The 20,000-nt window shown below is 49.9% G+C and overlaps 1 long non-coding RNA gene across 1 annotated transcript in view; it reads left to right on the top strand.

The window, feature by feature from the left end:
* LOC147472238 (uncharacterized) overlaps window positions 1-17,184 on the top strand; it is a 30,143-nt gene extending 12,959 nt beyond the window's left edge. Inside the window, exon 2 of the long non-coding RNA XR_015191836.1 lies at window positions 16,839-17,184. This is a non-coding gene — a long non-coding RNA (uncharacterized LOC147472238). The remainder of the gene's footprint in view (window positions 1-16,838) is intronic.
* The last annotated feature ends 2,816 nt before the right edge of the window (window positions 17,185-20,000 follow it).

Below are 20,000 nucleotides of genomic sequence, written 5' to 3'. Positions count from 1 at the left end.
TTTTCGAGAGTGGATTTTCGTGAGTGGAATTTCGTGAGTGGATTTTCGAGAGTGGATTTTCGTGAGTGGATTTTCGAGTGGATTATCGTGAGTGGATTTTCGAGAATGGATTTTCGTGAGTGGATTTTCGAGAGTGGATTTTCAAGTGTGGATTTTCGTGAGTGGGTTTTCGAGAATGGATTTTCGTGAGTGGATTTTCGAGAATGGATTTTCGTGAGTGGATTTTCGAGAGTGGATTTTCGTGAGTGGATTTTCGAGAGTGGATTTCGGTGGAGGATTTTACTCTTTTGGGGGGTTGGTCTTATGGTGTCTTGTGGTAGATTATTGTTACAGGTATGGTGGTGGTGGTGGTGATAGTTGTTATTGATAATGCTGAAGTGTTGAATGGTAGTAATGATGGGGGTGATGATATTGGTGATTGTAATGACGATGACGATGATAATAGTGATGGTGGTGAAAGTGATGATGATGATATTGGTGATTGTAATGACGATGACGATGATAATAGTGATGGTGGTGAAAGTGATGATGATGATTTTGGTGATTGTAATGACGATGACGATGATAATAGTGATGGTGGTGAAAGTGATGATGATGATTTTGGTGATTGTAATGACGATGACGATGATAATAGTGATGGTGGTGAAAGTGATGATGATGATTTTGGTGATTGTAATGACGATGACGATGATAATAGTGATGGTGGTGAAAGTGATGATGATGATTTTGGTGATTGTAATGATGACGATGATGATGATGAAGATGACGATGGTGATAGTGATGATGATGATGTAAATGACGATGGTGATAGTGATGATGATGACAATGATGGTGACGACACAGACCTTGCGGTGTCATGAAAGCAACTGTCACGTGTCAGTGTGTTGATCGACCCTCTCTATGCTTCTTGTGTCTTCCTTTTTAACTATCTATTCGTCTGTCAGTCTGTCTGTCTGGATTTGTATGTATGCATACATGTGTGGATTTATGTGCGTATTTGTGTAGGTTTATAGGTGTGGGTGTGTTTTTGTTTTAGTCCTTCTCTCCTTCTTCCTGTATCCGTCTTCATAACTTCCTATCTCCCATTCCTCATATCGCCTTCTCTCTCTTCCCATATTCTCCCTCTCTCTCTCTCTCTTTCTCTTTTTCTCTCCCTGCTCCTCCTTCTTCTCCTCCTCCACCTTCTTCTTTTCCTCCTCTCCCGCCTCCTCCTCCTCCTCCTCTTTCTCCTCCTTCTCTCCCTCTTCTCCCTCTCTTTCCTCCTCCTCCTCTCCTCCTATATCCGCGTTGTTCTGCCCTCTCATTCTTACGCTTGACATATTCCTTTTGTTTGTAATATAGTGCAACGGCAGTGACAACACCCTCCCCTCCTCCCCCCTCCTCCCCACCGAGACCCAAGAAATGACGCAACTTTTATTGTAAATAAACAGAAGTGGATTTACATTCTGTGTGTAACGGAAATTTCCCCCTCAGATTTCATTGCGAAAGTGGGGATGGCTGAGGGAAAGGGAGGAAGGGAGGGAGGGAGGGAAAGGGAGGGGGAGGGGAGGGAGGGAGGGGAGGGGAGAGAAGGAGGGAGGGAGGGAGGGAGGGAGGGAGGGGGAGAGATGGGAGAGGGGGAGGGAGGGAGGGAAAGGGGGAGGGAGGGAGGGAAAGGGAGGGGAAGGAGGGAGGGAAAGGGAGGAGGGTAGGGGGGAGGGAGGGAGGGAGGGAGGGAGGGAATGAGGGAAGAATAGGAGAAGGGAGGAAAGGAGAGATAGATAGAGAGAAAGAGAAAGAGAGAAGGAGAGAAGAGAAACAAAGAGAAATGGTGTAGGAGAGCGAAAAAAAATCTCGCCTTTCTAGAATCCTGCGAAGATTGGATTCGTTTGCATTTGCATGGATTGCATGGACTGACGGAAGACGAAGAAGAAGAGAGGGGGGGGGGGGTGGAACAAGGATGGAAAATAAAGATACAGCTGATGCTTTTCTTATAATCCTACCCCTCCCCTCCCCCTTCCCTCGTCCCTCTACAAGCCTACCTCTACCTCCTTCTCCTCCTCCACTTCCTCCTACTCTTCCTCCTCCTCCTTCTCCTCCTTCTTCTCCTTCTCCTCCACTCCCTCCCCGACCTCCTCCTCCCCCTCCCCCTCCCCCTCCCTCCTCCCCCTCCCCCTCCCCCCTTCCCTTCCCCCTCCCCCTCCCCCTTCCCCTTCCCCTCCCCCTCCCCCTACACTTCACGGTCCCGTCCACCTCTGGCGTCATAGTCTGTTCTTGTTCGTGTTGCGATACAAGCGAAGAAAATACTCTTTTACGTAATGGTTCCTTCTCATTCACTTTCTTCTTGTTTTTTTGTTTTTGTTTTTGTTTTTTAATTCTTATTCTTATTCTTATTCTTCATCTGCTCTTTGTTTTTCTTTTTCTTCTTCTTCACCGGCGTTGTTGTTATTGCTGTTATTATTATTTTTATTATTATTATTATTGTTATTGTTATTGTTGTTCTTGTTATTATTGTTATTATTATCATGATCATTTTTATGATTATTATTTATTTATATATTTATTTATTTATTTATTTATTTATTTTCGTTATTGCCGTTGCGTATCTCTTTGCTATTGCCAACTGCTGTTCTGTCTTTTTTTTTATTGCCGCTGTGTATTTGTTTGTTGCCATTGTCATTGTTGTTATTGTCGTTATTGTTATTGTACTGCACTGCACCGGAAGAAGACGACTTGTTCTTGCACGCCACCCACAGCGGGTCGTTTGCGGGCGTGATCTGCCTCGTGGATTCGGTTTTTGGAGTCCTGCGGGGAAGAAGAAGGGGGGGAGGGGGTAAAAAGGAGTGAGTGAGGGTGGGAGGGGGGAAGAGAAGGGGGTGGGGGGGAGGGGAGAGGAAGAAGGGGAAGGGGAAAATAAGAGGAAAAAAGACGACGGGCCCCCACCCCCAAGAAAAAAAAAAAAAGAACGGATAAAAGGAGAGAGAATCTCCAAGGCGAGTTGATGGGTTATACTTCTAGGCGAAGGAAAAGGAGGAAGAGAAAGGGTTAGAATAAAGAGAAGAGGAAAGGAAGGAAAGAGAAAGAGAAAGAGAAGGAGAAGATAATTTAAGTGAAGTGAAATGAGAAGAGAAAGAGGACAAAGTGAAGGAAAAGGAAGGGGAGAAGAAAGGGAAGGGGAAGGGGAAGGTGGGGAGGGGAGAGGGTAAAGTAAAAGAGTGTGGGGAGGTCATAGTTGGTGCCGCGGGATATGGACCAGAACTGAAATGAAAGATAAAAAGAAAGATAAATTTCTCTCTCTCAATCTCTCTATCTATCCACACACAAAAAAAAACAACAACAACAACAAAGAGGTAAAAGCTCTAGGCCTTCTGTTCCCTTCCCCCCACCCCACCCCCACCCCCCACCCCCATCCCCATCCCTCTCTACCTGACCCCGGAGCTCGAACAAGGGAAGCCGAAGTCCGGTCCGACGCCGCGCATCCGAACGCCTCCATTGTGAAGCGCGGGGGGAGGGGATAGGGAGGGGGAGGGGGAGCGATAGAAGTGTTTGGATTCGTGAGAGCGGGAATGTAAATAATAAAAGGATCTTCGCGGGTAAACATTACACCTGTTGGTCCTCGGATTAGGGGGGGGAGGTAGGGAGGGAGGGGGAGAAGGTAGGGAGGGGAAGGAGAAGGGAGGGGAGAGGAGGGGGAGGGGAGAAGGAGGTAGGGGAGGGGGAGGGGAAAAGGAGGTAGGGAGGGGAAAAGAGGGAGGGAGGTGATAAGGATAGAGGAAGAAGAAGAAGAAGAAGAAGAAGAAGAAGAAGAAGAAGAAGGAGAAGAAGAAGAAGAAGAAGAAGAAGAAGAAGAAGAAGAAGAAGAAGAAGAAGAAGAAGAAGAAGAAGAAGAAGAAGAAGGGGAAGGGGTAGGGGTAGGAGAAGAGAGGGGAGATTGCCAGCCACGGCGAGCCAACTTCGAGCGATAAATTGTCAAAGGATGTAGAGCAGGGACGCTATGAAGTGGAGGGGGGAGAGGAGGGGAGGGGGAGAGGAGGGAAGGGAGAAGAAGAAATAATAATAAGAAGAAGGAGGAGAGAAAAAGAAGTAGAAGAAGGAGAGAAGAAGAGAAGCAGAGGAAAAGAACAAGAAGAAGAGGAAGACGAAGAAGAAAAAAAGGCCAGAAGCAAAAGAAGAAGATTGATTGAGAATCTAGCCCCCCCCCTCACCCCACACCCTCCCCACCCCACCCCATTCCCCTGGTCACGTGTCAATCAGCCAGCCGAAGCAAAAACAGTGACCTCTTTGGCAATTCCAAGCACGAGGTCACGAGGCGGACGTCCCTCGACATCACAACACCACTCGGGCGGCGAGTTACGAACGGGAGGTCGTCCTTCTCTTCTCCTCTACTCTCTTTCCAACCCTACGAAACTGGCTGGCCGTGTGCGTGTCGTGCGTGCCAAGGGCAGGGCAGAGGCTGGAGGAGGGGGTGAAGGTTGGATGGTGGGAGGGAGGGGGGGTGGGGGATGGTGGTGGTAGGATGGGAGGGAGGTAAGGTGGTTGGGTGGTAGGGTGGCAGGGAAGGGGGAGGGGGGTGATGATGGTAGGGTGGGAGGGTGGGAGGGCAGGGGAGGTAGGGATGTAGGGTGGTTGGATGGTAGGGTGGGAGGGTGGTAGGGCGGTAGGGAGGTAGGGAGGTGGGGAACATCGGTACGGCAGGGGGAGGGTACAGAAGGAGGCATGGTGTGAAGGGGGTGGCAGGGAGTGGGAGGGGGGAAGGGAAAGGGGAGGGGGTGAAGTAGGTTGCAGGGTCAGGGTGCGTGGCAAAGGGTCGTTTAAGCATTGCAGATTGCATGTTTTTTTTTTGCAAATGAGTTTTTTTTTTTTACATTCCCAATACGAGCTCCGTCATGCATGCTTTCCCCTCATGCAAACCCGCGGCTCTTTTGGTTTGGCGCATTTACTGGTGCATGCTCTCTTTACCGTTCTCTCTCTCCCTCTCTTTCTCTTTCTCTTTCTCTGTCTGTTTCTCTTTCTGTTGCTCTTTCTGTCGTTCTCTTTGTTTCTCTCTCATTTTCACTCTCTCTCTCTCTCTTTCTCTCTCTCTCTCTCTCTCTCTCTCTCTCTCTCTCTCTCTCTCTCTCTCTCTCTCTCTCTCTCTCTCTCCCTCCCTCTCTCTCTCTCCCTCTCCGCTCTCTCATCTTCTCTCCTTCTCTTCTTTATTCCCCCTCCCTCTCTCTCTCACTCTCCCCTCTCTCTCTCGCTTCTCTCTCTCTCTCTCTCTCTCATCTCTCTCTCTTCTTCTTCTCGCTTCTCTCTGCTCTCTCACTCTCTCACCTCTACTCTCTCTCTCTCTCTCTCTCTCCCCTCTTCCTCTTCTCTCTCTCTCTCTCTCTCCTCTCCCTCTCCCTCTTTCTCTTTCTCTTCTCTCTCTTCCTTCCTTCCCCCCCCCTATCTCTCTCAACTCTCCGCCTCTCACTCTCTCTCTCTCTCTCTCGCGTCCTCTCCCTCTCTCTCGTTTCTCATCTCTCTCCTCCACCTCTCCTCCTTCTTCTCTCTCTCTCTCTCTCTCTCTCTCTCTCTCTCTCTCTCTCTCTCTCTCTCTCTCTCTCTCTCTCTCTCTCTCTCTCTCTCTCTCTCTCTCTCTCTCTCTTTCTCATGTTTGATTTGGCGAACAGACCGGCAGCGTTGTCATGTGACCTTTTCACTGCTTGTCCGACGTTGACGGGAAAGTTAATCTACTATTATGAAGTGCTGTTTTCCCTTCCCTCCTCTCCTCCTCTCTCCTCTACTCCCCACTCTCCTCTCCTCTCCTCTCCTCTCCTTACTTCGCTTCTATTCTCGTCTCGTCTCGTCTCCTCTCCTCTCGTCTCCTCCCCTCACTTCTCTTTTCTTTTCCTCTCCTCTCCTCACTTCTCTTTTCCTTTCCTCTTCTCTCCTCTCCCCTCCCCTCCTCTCTCCTCCTGTCGCTTCTCTTCCCCTCTCCCCCTTTCCCTTCGTTTCCCTCTCCTCTCCTCAACTCCTCCCCCCCCCTCTCCTCCCCTCTCCTCCCTCCCCTCTCCTCCCTCCCCTCCCCTCATTTCCTCTCCCCTCCCCTCCCCTCCCCTCCTTTCCCCTCCTCTCTCCTCCCTCCCTTCCCCTCCTCCCCCAGTCCCCTCCCTCCCTCCTCCCTCCCTCTCGCATGGTATCGCACCCAATAGATTTTCAGCCTTTTCTGAGTGGCGTTGCTTGGAGGCACCGGTGTCACGGTTGATAGGAGTGGCACAGAAGTGGCACTGTCCTCGCTCGACATTCTCCTTTCTCTCTCTCTCTCTCTCTCTCTCTCTCTCTCTCTCTCTCTCTCTCTCTCTCTCTCTCTCTCTCTCCTCCTTCCTTTCCTCCCTCTCTCATCTCTCTCTCTCTCTCGTCTCTCTCCACGATCACTCACATCTCACTCTCACTCCACAACACACTCTCAACTCACTCTCACTTCAGTCCTCGCTCACCGACAGTGAGAGCCTCGAGGCACGCTGCAGGGGACAAGCGACATGTGTTAGGGGGGGATGGGGGGTATTGCCAGGGTCACAGGGAAGGGGGGGGGGTAGGGTAGGAAAGAGACGTGTGATGGGGGTTAGGGTAAAGATGGTGATGAGGGAGAAGGGGTGAGGGAAGAGGGAGAGGGTGATGATGAGGGAGAAGGGATGAGGGGAGAGGGTGAAGGAAAGCGAAAGGGCGACAGAGAGGGAGAGGGAAAAGGAAAGGGCAACAGAGAGGGAGAGGGAGAGGGATGGATAGGGAGAGAGAGAAGGAGACAGAGAGGGAGAACGAGAGGGAGTGGGAGAAGGAGAGAATGTGAGGGGAGACAAGAGGTAGATAGGAGAGCGAAAGGGAGGTGAGGGGAAAGGTAGATAACTATTTGAGAGAGAGGGAAAGGTTCGAAATTGAGGGAAAGATAAATATATAGAGAGGGAAAGGAAGGGGGAAGAAAGGGGAGGAGAAAGACACAGAGGGTGTGAGTGATGAGGTTGAAAGGAAGGGAAGGAACTATAGAGAGAAAGAGAGAAAACTAAAGAGAGAGATAAAGAGAAAGAGAACGAGAGAGAGAGAGAAAGAAAGAGAAAGAGAAAGATAGAGAGAAGGAGGGAAGGAAGTGTAGGGCTGTGTTGCAGTGCGCCTCATATCACGTGTCATTCCCCGCCGGTTAGACCGATGCGATGGTGGCACAGGGGTTCGGTGTCAGCTTTTTTTTCTTTTTTCTTTTTCTTTTTTTAAAGTAGCAGAAGCGCGTTTCGTGGTGGTAGTTTGTTGTCAGTGGCTGGTGGCAGATGGGGGGAGGACTGGCGGGATGGGGGCAGGGCTTGATTTGAATGGACCCCGCGCGGGTGTGGACTTCCGGGGGAATATGTATGGGTGTTTGTACAGTGTGCGTTGCTCGGGGAGTGCGGACGTAGAGAGAGAGAGAGAGAGAGAGAGAGAGGGAGAGGGAGAGGGAGAGAGAAAGAGAAAGAAAAAGAAAGAGAAAGAGAGAGATCGAGAGTCAGTCAATCAGTCAGTCTGTCTGTCTGTCTGTCTGTCTGTCAGTGAGTCAGTAGACGGTGTGTGCGTGTGAATGAATATATATGTATATGTGTGTGTGAGTGTGTGTGTGTGTGTGTGTGTGTGTGTGTGTGTGTGTGTGTGTGTGTGTGTGTGTGTGTGTGTGTGTGTGTGTGTGTGTGTGTGTGTGTGTATACGAACGTACGTACGCACATGTGTATGCATGTGTACGTGTACATCCGCTCTCTCTGTTGACTCTCGGTACGTGAGAACCCTGCTGCCTCAGTGCAGGTGAAGAAGCGTCCCTGTCGCGTCGTACCTTTAGGGCGAGTGACGCGAGTGGCCGCCGCTTTGGGAAAGTCGTCGGGGCTTTCGGACAAACCGTTGCGTAAGAAGATCCGTCCGCTGTCGTCGCCGTCGCCGCCGCCCACGCGTAGGATGGGAAGGATGGTTTGGGGTTGGTGTTCGCGCCCCTCCGCGCTTGTTGTCGGGGGGAAAAACTTCCTATTTAGGGGAAGTTGGAGTTCGGTGGTGTGGCGGGATGCGGGAGACAGGTGGCGTGTCATTCATTCATTCATTCATTCATTCATTAGGCGGGAGATAAAGGCCCTTCGTGGGGGTATGTGTGTGTGTGGGGAAGGGGGAGGGGGGATTAGGGGGGGTCTGGTCGGTTCGTTTGAGTACTTTAATTTAGGTCCCGTGTTTCTTTCTTGAGTGTGATGTTTTAGGACTCTTTCTTTCTCTTTCTCTTTCTTCTTTCCTCTTTGCCTATCTTTCATCCCTTCCTCTTTTCCCATCTTACTTTCGTTTTCTCTTTGCCTATCTTTCTTTCCTTTCCTCTTTCTCTTTGCCTATCTTTCTTTCCTCTTTCTCTTTACCTATATTTCTTTCCTTTCCTCTTTCTCTTTACCTATCTTTCTTTCCTTTCCTCTTTCTCTTTGCCTATCTTTCTTTCCTCTTTCTCTTTGCCCATCTTTCTTTCCCCATTCCCTTTTTCTCTTTGCCTATCTTTCTTTCCTCTTTCTCTTTACCCATCTTTCTTTCATTTTTTCCCTCTTTCTCTTTGCCCCTCTTTCTTTCCTTCCCTCTTTCCTGAAGGTCATCCTTTTTTCCCCGGCGCGCTCGGCTGGCAGCGATGAGTCAACGGAGGACAGGATTTTCTGGACTCGCCTGTTTCGAGTGCGTCTGGCCCTTCGATTGCCTTGTGATTCATCCTGATTGCTTGCCGGTTGCATGTTCTCTCTCTTTCTCTCTGTTTATCTGTCTCTCTGTCTCTCTTTTTCTGTCTTTGTCTCTGTCTCTGTCTCTGTCTCACCGTTTCTATTTCTCTGTCTTTGTATCACTGTTTCTCTTTCTCTGTCTCTGTCTCACTGTTTCTATTTCTCTGTCTTTGTGTCACTGTTTCTCTTTCTCTGTCTCTGTCTCACTGTTTCTATTTCTCTGTCTTTGTGTCACTGTTTCTCTTTCTCTGTCTCTGTCTCACTGTTTCTCTCTCTCTCTTTCTCTCTCTCTCTCTCTCTCTCTCTCTCTCTCTCTCTCTCTCTCTCTCTCTCTCTCTCTCTCCCTCTCTCTCTCTCCTCACTCTCTCTCTCTCTCTCTCTCTCTCTCTCTCTCTTCCCTCTCTCTCTCTCTCTCTCTCTCTCTCTCTCTCATTCTTCTCTATGTGTGTGTGTGTGTGTGTGTGTGTGTGTGTGTGTGTGTGTGTGTTTGTGTGTGTGTGTCTGTCTGTGTTTGTGTGTGTATGTATCTGTGTGTTTGTGTAGGCGTGTGTGCGTGTATTTTATTTATATATGTTTGTTTGCGTCACTGTATCCTCTTTGGGACTTTTTTTTAGGTTGTGTGGACGCAATTGCTCAAGCCGGACTTGCTGGGGGAATACGTGTTAAAATGACGCCCCCCCCCCTGAATTTCACACCCCATCCCTCCTCACTTCCACCTCCTCTCACCTTCCTTCGCTCCGGCTACACCTCTTTCCTCCTTTTCCTTCTCCCTCTTCCACCCCTTTCCCTCTTTTCTCTCTCATGCTCTTCCTTTTCTTCTCCCTCAATCTCTCTCTCTATCGCTCAATATCTCTCTGTCTGTCTCGCTCTCCCAATCATTTTGGTAGTCCTCGTTATTATTATTATTATGATAATTGTTATTATTTTATTATTATTATTATTATTATTATTATTATTATAGATATTATTATTGTTTTTTACTATTATAATTATATATTATTATTATTATTATTATTATTATTATTATAATGATAATGATCATTATCATTATCATTATCATTATCATAATTATTATTATTGTTATTATTGTTTTTCATTTTTTTCCCTAAAGATTGTATATCGGGGTAGCGACAGGGTGAACGAGGCAGGGTTGTCGTGTCTTGGGAAGGGGTATAGGGAGGGGGAGGGGAGGGGGCAGGGCAGGGGAGGGCAGAGTAGAGGTGTGTGTGTACTAATGCCTTATCGGCTACCTTATCTCTTGATCAGAGGCGGGGCACGGAGGTAGGGGGAGGGGGGAAGAGAAAGGGAGGTAGGGAGGGGAGGGGGGAGAAAGGAGAAGGGAAGGGAGGGGAGGAGGGAGGGTAGGAGATAGAGAGATGGGAGGGGAGGGGAGGAGATAGGGAGGGGGTGAAAGAAGGTGAAGGAGGGCTAGGGTAAAAGGGAGGTTGGGGGGAGGGGAGGTATGGAGGAATGACTAATTAGTATGATGTTTTGCCAGTGGTCGGCGTCGGCGTTCTGGTATTCTTGTGTGTTGGATTGGTTTTGTTTGTACGGGGGTGGGGGAGACGAATACAGAGACAGGCAGGTAGGTAGGCAGTCATACAGGCTGACAGGATGGCTGGCAGGCAGGCTGGCTGGCTGGCTGGCTGGCTGGCTGGCTGGCTGGCAGGCAGGCAGGCAGGCAGGCAGGCAGGCAGGCAGGCAGGCAGGCAGGCAGGCAGGCAGGCAGGCAGGCAGGCAGGCAGGCAAGTAGGCTGGCTGGCTGGCAGGCAGGAAGGCAGGCAGACAGACAGGCAGACAGTTAAACAGACAGAGACAGAGATAGACAGACAGAGATAGACAGAGACACAGACAGAGAGAAAGAGATGAAGATAGACACAGACAGACCGTCAGAAACAAAAGAGAACTCTAGTGATACAGTTCACAATAACAGCAGACACGGATTTCACCCCCTTCACTCCCCCTCCAGCGCGCATGACACCCCGCCCCCCCCTCCCAACAATGGACACCGGATAGGAGTGTCATGCAGCGTGCCAGTCAGTCGGTAGTCCGTCTGCCTGTTAGTTAGGTAGGCAGTTAGTCAGTCAGTCAGTCAGTCAGTCAGTCAGTCAGTCAGTCAGTCAACGTGTGGCTTGAGCTGGGATGGCTGGTGGTTCGTCATTTACTCGCCCTGTTTCATGAGTTTTTTATTTTTATTTTGAAAAATCTTTTTTTATATGGCGAGAGGACTTTTTTTTAGTTTTTGATTGATTGTTTTGTTTGTTTGGTGTTTATTTCTTTATGTCGTGTATATATTTATTTTTCTTTCTTCGTTTTGTGAAAGGTGTCTACGTTTGATTTCTCTATTGCTCCCTCTCCTTTCATCTCCACCCACCCCCCAACTGGGGAGGGAGAGAGGGGAGGGGAGGGGTGGGGAAGGAGAGGGGAGGGGTGGGAGGGGAAGAGGAGAGGGGAGGGGAGGGGGAAAAATGTTTAATGTTTGACGAGGAAGGGAAGGTTACCGGAAGCAAGATGAAGGGGAAGAAGGGAAAAAGGAAGGGAGAGGCGAGGAAGGGGAAGGGAGGAGGAGGGGAGGGTGGAAGGAGAGAAGAGATGAAAGAACCAAGCAAGCAAGCAAGCAAGCAAGCAAGCAAGCAAGCAAAGGAAACGAAAGTGAAATTCTGAGTGGAAATGGGGCCGGAGACATGATAAAGAGATAAACACTTTTTTTTTCCTCCAAAGGAGAATGATACGGGTTGCGAAATTGGCGACAGGGGAATTAAATCAAAGGAGAGAGGGAGAGGGAAGGGAGAGGGAGAAGGGGAGCATGAGTGAGAGTGAAAGTGTGAGTATGAGTATGAATATGAGTATGAGTATGAGAGTCTGAGTATGAGAGTCATAGTCAGAAGGAAAGGGAAGAGGGAGAGAGAAAGGGAAGGGAGAGAGGGAAAGGGAGGGGTAGAGGGAAAGACAAGAAAGAGGAAAAGGGAGATAGAGATAGAGATAGAGACGGAGATGAAGGAGATGGAAGAAGGAAAGAGAAAAGGGGGATGCTTGACAGAGAGTTGATGTGGTGCAGACGCTTGCAACGTTGACATTTCTGTGTTGCATATTTTGACTGATGTTTAGTCTGCTTGTCGTGCAGGAGTCTGAGATATTGAGGTGGGGGGGGGATAGGGGAAGGGGGAGGCGGGGGACGTGTTTGATGACTGAGGTGGAGAAAGAAAGGGAGAAGGAGAGGGAAAGGGAGAAGGAGAGGGAGAGGGAGAGGGAAAGGGAGAAGGAGAGGGAGAGGGAGAGGGAAAGGGAGGGGGAGAGGGAGAGGGAAAGGGAGAAGGAGAGGGAGAGGGAGAGGGAGAGGGAAAGGGAGAATGAGAGGGAGAGGGAGAGTGAGAGTAAGGTGGAGGTGGAGGTGGAGAGGGAGAAGGAGAGGGAGAGGGAGAGGGAGAAGGAGAGGGAGAGGGAGGTGGAGAGGGAGAGGGAGAGGGAAAGGGAGAAGGAGAGGGAGAGGGAAAGGGAGAAGGAGAGGGAGAGTGAGAGTAAGGTGGAGGTGGAGGTGGAGAGGGAGAAGGAGAAGGAGAGGGAGAGGGAGAGGGAGAAGGAGAGGGAAAGGGAGAAGGAGAGGGAGAGGGAGAGTGAGAGTAAGATGGAGGTGGAGAGGGAGAGGGAGGTGGAGGTGGAGGTGGAAGTGGAGGTGGAGGTGGAGGTGGAGGTGGAGGTGGAGGTGGAGAGGGGGAATAGAGGGAAAGAAGGTGGAGTTGGAGAGGGGGAGGCGGAGTGGGGGAAGGGGTAGGGGGGAGGGTGGGCGAGTGAGTGAGTGAGTGAATGAGTGAGGGAGATTGGGAGAGAAACATTTCGAAGGATTTTTATTTCTCTTTGTTGTCTGTCCGTCTGTCTATCTATCTGTAGCTAGAGTATTAACAACAAGAACAACACCGCCAACATGAAAGCGACGACACCACCACCACCAAGAACAAGAACAAGAACAAGAACAGCAACTCCAATTCTAACACAATATCAGCAACCCAAAACAACCCCACCAAATACAGCGCTGTCAAAAACAAAATCAATAATAACAACAGCAACAACAATAATAAATACAAATACATCACCACCACTACCAACCACAGCCAGAACAACAAATACAGCAACAACAACAAATACATCATCACCAACAACCACAACAAATACATCACCACCACCACCAACAACAACAACCACAACCACAACAAATACATCACCACCACCAACAACAACCACAACCACAACAAATACATCACCACCACCAACAACAACCACAACCACAACAAATACATCACCACCAACAACAACAACAACCACAACAACAGCAAATACATCTCCACCACCAACAACAACCACAACAACAAATACATCAGCAACAACAGCCACAACCACAACAACAAATACATCAGCAACAACAGCCACAACCACAACAACAAATACATCAGCAACAACAACCACAACCAGAACAACCACACCCACAACAAGGGCACCCCCAACTGGAACGGGAGGGCGCCCAAATACTTCCCAGAACCCATGAGCGACAAAACAGCCTCCATTCGGCCGTGTTTAAGGCTGTTAAGGCTGAAGGGGAGAGGGGGGGGGGGAGGAGCCTGCGTCCGGGGTAGGGGGTTGGTGGAAGGGGTTGGTGGAAGGGGAGGTGGAGTGGGGGGATGGGATGGGTTGGGATGGGGTTGGAAGGGGTTAGAAGGTGGAGGTAGTGGAGGTGGAGCAGGGGGATGGGGTGATGTTAGTGTGTATGTGTGTGTGTGTGTGTTTGTGTTTGTGTTTTTGTTTGTGTTTGTTTGTTTGTAGTGTGTGTGTTTTTCAAACCCAGACAGCCAGTCACCGAACCAAAGTCAAGCAGAGAGACAGAACAGACATTCAGACAGGAGGGCAGATCAGGAGACAAATAGACAAACAGACAAATAGACCAATAGACCAACACACTGAGGAAAGCCGAAGCGCGAACTGGGGGGGGTGGGGTCGCATGCGGTACGAAGCGATCCCGCCGGTGTAGGGTTGCCGCAGGGGCCGACCGTACCAGGTGGGCGGGGCGGCCGATCTCTCTCTCCCTCTCTCTCTTTCTCTCCCTCTCTCTTTCTCTCCCTCTCCGCCCCCGTGTCCTCTCTCCTCTCTATCGTGAGGTTCCATCTCCTCTCCTCTCTCACAAATCTCTCTCTTCTCTCTCTACTCTCTCTCAGTCTCACAATCTCTCTCTCTCTCTCTCACTCGCTCTCCCTCTCTCTCTCTCTCTCTCTCTCTCTCTCTCTCACCCCCTCTCTCTCTCTCCTCTCTCTCTCTCGAGTGTAGTCTCTCCTTCTCTCTCTCTTCTTCTCTCTCTCTCTCGTCTCTCGCTCTCTCTCTCCCTCTCTCATCTCTTCCCTCTCCTCTTTATCCTCTCTCCTCTCCCTCTCCTCCTCAACACATTCTCTCCTCCTCTCCTCTCTCTCTCTCTCTCTTCATCTCTCTCTCTCTCCGCTCACTCTCTCCAATCCTCTCTTCTCTCTCTCTCTCTCTCCGCTCTCTCTCTCTCTCTCATCCCTCTCTCCTTTATTCTCTCCTCTCTCCTCTCTCTTTTCTCTTTTCTTTTTTTTCTCTCTCTCTTCTCTCTCTCTCGTCGTCTCTCCCTCTCCTCCTTTATATTCTCTCTCTCTCCCACTCTGTCTCCTCTCTAACTCTTTTCTTCTCCTTGTGCTCTCTCTCTCTTTCGCTCTCTCTCTCTCTCACTTTCGCTCTTTTCTCTCTCTCCTCTCTCCTCTTTCTTTCTCTCTTCTTCCTCTCACGATCCTCTCATTCTCTCCTCTCTCTCATCTCACTCTCTCTCACTCGACTCACTCTCTCACTCTCTCTCTCTCTCTCTCCCTTCTCATCTCTCTCTCTTCTCTCTCTCTCCCTCTCCTCTCCTCTCTCTCTCTCTCTCTCTCTCTCTCTCCTCTCCTCTTCTCTCTCTCTCTCTCTCTCTCTCTCTCTCTCTCTCTCTCCTTTATCTCTCTCTCTCTCTCTTTCTCTTTATCTCTCTCTCTCTTTCTCTCCCTCTGTCTCTCCCTCTCTCTCTTTCTCTCCCTCTCTCTCTTTCTCTCCCTCTCTCTCTTTCTCTCTTTATCTCTCTCTCTCTCTCTCTCTCTCTTTCTTTCTCTCTCTCTCTCTCTCTCTCTCTCTCTCTCTCTCTCTCTCTCTCTCTCTCTCTCTCTCTCTCTCTCTCTCTCTCTCTCTCTCTCTCTCTCTCTCTCTCTCTCTCTCTTTGTGTCTCTTAGTGTGTGTGTGTCTTCGTCGTCCATCGCCCATTTGCCGTTTGCCGCCCATTAGCGCCAGCGATAATAACCTCTTAATTAAGATTCTTTTTTCTGTTTGATTACCTATTTTTAATAACAGTTATGATTACGAATGCCGTTCTTTCTCTCTCTCTCTGTCTCTCTGTCTGTCTGTCTGTCTCCCGCCCTCTCTCTCTCCCTCCCTCTACCCTCCCCAACCTCCTCCCTCTCTCCCTTTCTCCTTCCCTCCCTCTCTCCCTCTCCCTCCCTCCCTCTCTCTCCTTCTCTCTCTCCCTCCCTCCACCCTCCTCTACCTCCTCTCTCCTTCCTCCCTTCCTCCTCTCTCTCTCCCTCCCTCCCTCCCTCCCTCCCTCCCTCTCTCCCTCCCTCTCCCTCCTCTTTCTCTCTCTCTCTCTCTCTCTCTCTCTCTCTCTCTCTCTCTCTCTCTCTCTCTCTCTCTCTCTCTCTCTCTCTCTCTCTCTCTCCCTCTCCCTCCTCCTCCTCCTCCTCCCTCCCTCCTTCAATCCCTCCCTCTCCCCTCCCTCTCCCTCCTCCCTCCCTCCCTCCCCCTCTCCCTCCTCCCTGCTGTTGTGTTTATTTCAAAGACGCAGTTGCCAGCTCAGTCGAGGGCGGGGGGGGGGGGGGGGCCTGGGGGGGGGGGGGCTTCGAGGGCAGTATTGGTAACACTTGGTGATTGAGCGAGAAGGCCACTGGAGAGAGAGAGGGGGGGGGAGGGAGAGGGGGGAGGTAGGGAGAGGGGTAAGGGGGAGGTGAGGGGGAGAGGGAGAGGGGGAGGAAGGGAGGGAGGGAGGAGGAGGGGGGGTTAGGGAGAGGGAGGGAGGGAGAGAGGGAGAGGGTTGGTTTAGGGAGGGGTATGGTAAGGGGGGGTAAGGGGGCGGCAGGTGAGGGGGGAGATAATGGAGAGGAGGTGAGGGGGAGAGGTAGAGAGAGGGGGGAGAGGGGAGAGAGAGGGAAAGGGGGAGGGGGAGGAAGGGAGAGAGGGTGGGAGGGAGAGAGGGGGGGGGAAGAGAGGAGGGGAGGGAAGAGGGTGGTGATGGGAAGGAGAGAGAGGGAGCGGAGAGTGGGTGGGGAGGAGGGGAGTGTGGTAGGGAGGGAGATAAGAGAGAGAGAGAGAGTGAGAGAGAGAGAGAGAGAGAGAGAGAGAGAGAGAGAGGATGGAGAAGAGGACAATGACGAGACCCGCCACTCAACACAACCCCGATTGGGAGAGAGAGGATGAGGAGAGCGAGGGAGAGAGAGAGGAGACGAACGTGTGAGATGAAGGGAGATGACGAAGAGAGAGATGGAGGGACTGAGAGAGAGAGGAGAGAGAGGAAGTGAATGGGAGGAGAGAGTCGAGGTACTTGGAGAGGAGAGATCAGATGAGAAGGAGAGACGGATGAGTGATGGGTAGCGTGAGAGGGAGGAGGGAGGGAGGAGTTAAATAGGATTTGAAGATTGGTGGTAGATGAGGAGATGGAGACTTGAGACGAGCGGATGAAGGACGAAGAGAGAGAGAGAGAGAGAGAGAGAGAGAGAGAGAGAGAACGAGTGAAAGTGAAAGTAACATAGAAGTTAGAATGAGAATGAGTTGAAAACAAGATAACATGTGTCACATGCTATAAATAGTATACGCTATGAAATATAGTGAATAACTATATTATATACATTATTATAAAGCGATGTTGTACTTTGATTTCGAACCATTACATGTCACCATTTTCATTAAAAAAACAACTTATCTTCATGTTTTGATTGCATTTTTTTTGCGCGTCTGTATTTCGCTTCGAAGTCGACTGTTTTTGTTTTGTTTTGTATTTGTTTTTTATGTGCCGTGTTTGCTAATGTATTTGTTTGCTTGTTTCTTTTCCCCATTTTTTTTATGACACTGTAGACACATGCAGTGAAATTACAGGTGAACAAGTGGTAAAAAAAAGGAAAAGAAAAGAAAATTAAAAGGAAAAGGAAAGATAATTAAAATGAAAAGAGAAGGAAATTAAAAGGAAAAGAAAGAGAAATTAAAAGGAAAAGGAAAGAAAATTAAAAGGAAAAGGATTAAAAAAAAAAGAAAAAAAAGAAAGTAAGACGAAAGTGATATAAAAGAACGAGAACATCGATAGGAAGCAGAGGAGAAGAGAGAGAAAAAAGAGAAGAGAAAGAGAAAGAGAAGGAAACAGAAGAAAAAGAAGAAAAAAAATCTATTTATATAACAAATCGCCGCACGGGATTGTAACTGTTCACCCCCCCACCCCTCCCCCCCCTCCCCCACGCCCACCCACCCACCCCTTCCCCATGCAATAGTAAGCGGAGGGAAACAATACATCGAGGGGACTCCACCCACCTTCACTTCCGCGCCCTCCCCCACCACCACCACCACCACCCCCTTCCGCTCCCCCTCCCCTCCCCTCCCCTCCCCTCCCCTCCCCCTCTCCTCTCCCCCTCCCCCACCTTCCATTTCAAGGGGAGGAGGCCTCTCCATCCTCTCCGGTGTCCCTCCCCCTTCCCCCCTTCCCTCCTCTGTTCCCTTGAGCGGGGTCCTGCAGGATGGCGGCTGGGGTCCTGCGCCCTTAGGACTCTGGGTGGACAGGGCGGACTCCTCCTGTAGGTGCGAGAGGGAAAGCGAGAGAGAGAGAGGTAGAGAGAGCAGAACAAAAGGCGGAGAACGTTTTGTGAAAAAGAGAGAGAGAAAAAAAATATATATATAACCACCGCCACGTTCCGTTAGCGGTCGCTCCTGCACTTCGTCACCCCCCCCTCCACCCCTTCTACCCCTCCACCCTCCCTTCTACCCCCCCCCCCCCCCTTCTCCCCCCCCCCCCCCACGCCAGAGGGAGGAGGCGGAAGGAGCGAGACAGAGACAGAGAGAGAGAGAGAGACAGACAGACACACACACGCACACAGAGAAAAAGAGAACTAGCGAGGGAATTTGGGAATTTTCGGACAGTCGGATTGTTGTCGCCAGAGCGCGTGTGTGTGCGCGAGAGAAGAGAGAAAGAGAGGGAGAGGGAGAGAGGGAGAGAGGGAAAGAGAACGGCGTCTGCAGGCACAGGCGTCCAGGCGTTCCTGCCGCCCACACCAGCCTCGAGTGAAGGGCGGCCTCGCGGAACCAAGTACCCCCTCGCCGTCGCCGTCGCCGTCGCCGTCACCCCCCCCCCCTCCTTCATCGTCTCCGTCACCCCCCTCCTTCACCGTCGCCGTCGCCGTCGCCTACAGCCATGGCATCCGTCTGGTACATCGGTCAGTTTCGGTCGGGTTTCGTCGGGCGGTTCTGGTGCCTCGTGGGGGTAGGGGTAGGGGTAGGGGTAGGGTTCAGGGGCAGGGCACAGGTCGGGTGTCGGGCGAGCGGCGTGGCACCAGTGCATGCTGTATCATACGGGGGAACCTAATCCGTGTTTTTTCTTTTTTTTTTCTTCTTCTTCTTCTTCTTCCTCTGTTTTTATTGTTTATTTATTGATTACGCTGCGACTGACTATAACCTTTTTTATTCTATTTAATTGCCAAGCGCTGCACTAACGAATTGCGAGTGTCGGGTGTGTGTGTGTGTGTGTGTGAGTGTGTGTGTGTGTGTGTGTGTGTGTGTGTGTGTGTGTGTGTGTGTGTGTGTGTGTGTGTGTGTGTGTGTGTGTGTGTGTGTGTGAGTGTGTGTGAGTGTGTGTGAGAGAGAGAGAGAGAGAGAGATGAGGAGGAGGAGAGAAGAGGGGAGGGAGGGGAGAGAGAGAGAAAGGATGGAGAGTGAGAGAGAGAGAGAGAGAGAGAGAGAGAGAGAGAGAGAGTGAGAGTGAGAGTGAGAGTGAGTGAGAGTGAGAGTGAGAGTGAGAGTGAGAGTGAGAGTGAGAGTGAGAGTGAGAGTGAGAGTGAGAGTGAGAGTGAGAGTGAGAGTGAGAGTGAGAGTGAGAGTGAGAGTGAGAGTGAGAGTGAGAGTGTGTGTGTGTGTGAGTGAGACACAAACAGACAGACAGGCACAGACTGACAGACAGGCAGACAGACAAAGAGAATGGGTGAGCGATTGAGTGAGTTAATGAAAGAATGTATAGCTGGATGGATAGATGGATAGAAAGGTAGATAGATAAATAGATAGATGAATGAATAAGAAGTCAAGGAAAGAAAAAAAAAGAATACTAACGCACCTTGTATCCTTTGCACTCCACAAACATCCTGTAAATACAAAGCAACACAAAGTAGCCACCGTGATGTATATACACAATCGCGATATTCTCCGATGGTCCTTGGGCACAAAGCTAAACCTTTTGCTTGCTCTATACGTCTACCAGTGAAATGGTGTGCTTGGGGAATGACGTCATGTCAGGTACTGTTTATTTGTTTATATATTTATATATATATATATATATAAATTTTTTCTTTTTTTTTTTCTTTTTTTTTCTTTTTCTTTTCTTTTTTTTTCTTTTTCTTTTCTTTCTTTTTTTTTTTTCTTTTTTTCTTTCTTTTTTTTTATCTGTGTGTTTATTTATATGTATATATTTTTTTTTTATCTGTTTGTTTATTTGTATGTATGTTTCTTTTATTTATCTATTTCGTTTTCTGAAGGCGGGGTGAATGTGCTGTAGCTTCGAGTATATTGCACTTTCGGTACGTGTTGTAGTAAAAGTGAAATTCATTTTCAGCTTTTGGGGAGGGAGGAAGGAATGAATGAATGAAGGGAGGGAGGGAGGGAGGGAGGGAGGGAGGGAGGGAGGGAGGGAAGGAGAGAGAGGGAGGGAGGGAGGGAAGGAGAGAGAGAGAGAGAGGGAGGGAAGGAGGGACGGACGAAGGGAGGGAAGGAGGGAGGGAGGGAGGGAAGGAGGGAAGGGAAGGAGAAGGAAGGAAGGAAGGAAGGAAGGGTGAAGAGGAAACAGAAGAAAATAAAAATAGGGGGAGGTTAAAGGGGTAGGGTAAGGGGAAGGAGAGGGAGGAGTTGTAGATGAGGGGGAGGGGGAGGGGGAGGGAGACGGAGTCGGAGTCAGAGTCGGAGAAAGAAAAGAGGAGACAGGAGAGAGAACGCGTGGGAGAGGGATAAGGGGGGGGGGGGGGATAAAGAGAAAGAAAAGGTGGAGAAGAA

This window comes from Penaeus japonicus, unplaced genomic scaffold (assembly GCF_977035675.1).
Source record: "Penaeus japonicus unplaced genomic scaffold, GWHDUDI00000001_assembly GWHDUDI00000002, whole genome shotgun sequence".
NCBI classification, from domain to species: domain Eukaryota; kingdom Metazoa; phylum Arthropoda; class Malacostraca; order Decapoda; family Penaeidae; genus Penaeus; species Penaeus japonicus.
Note: the sequence above shows the minus strand (reverse complement) of the source record. Positions and strands in the feature narration are given on the sequence as shown.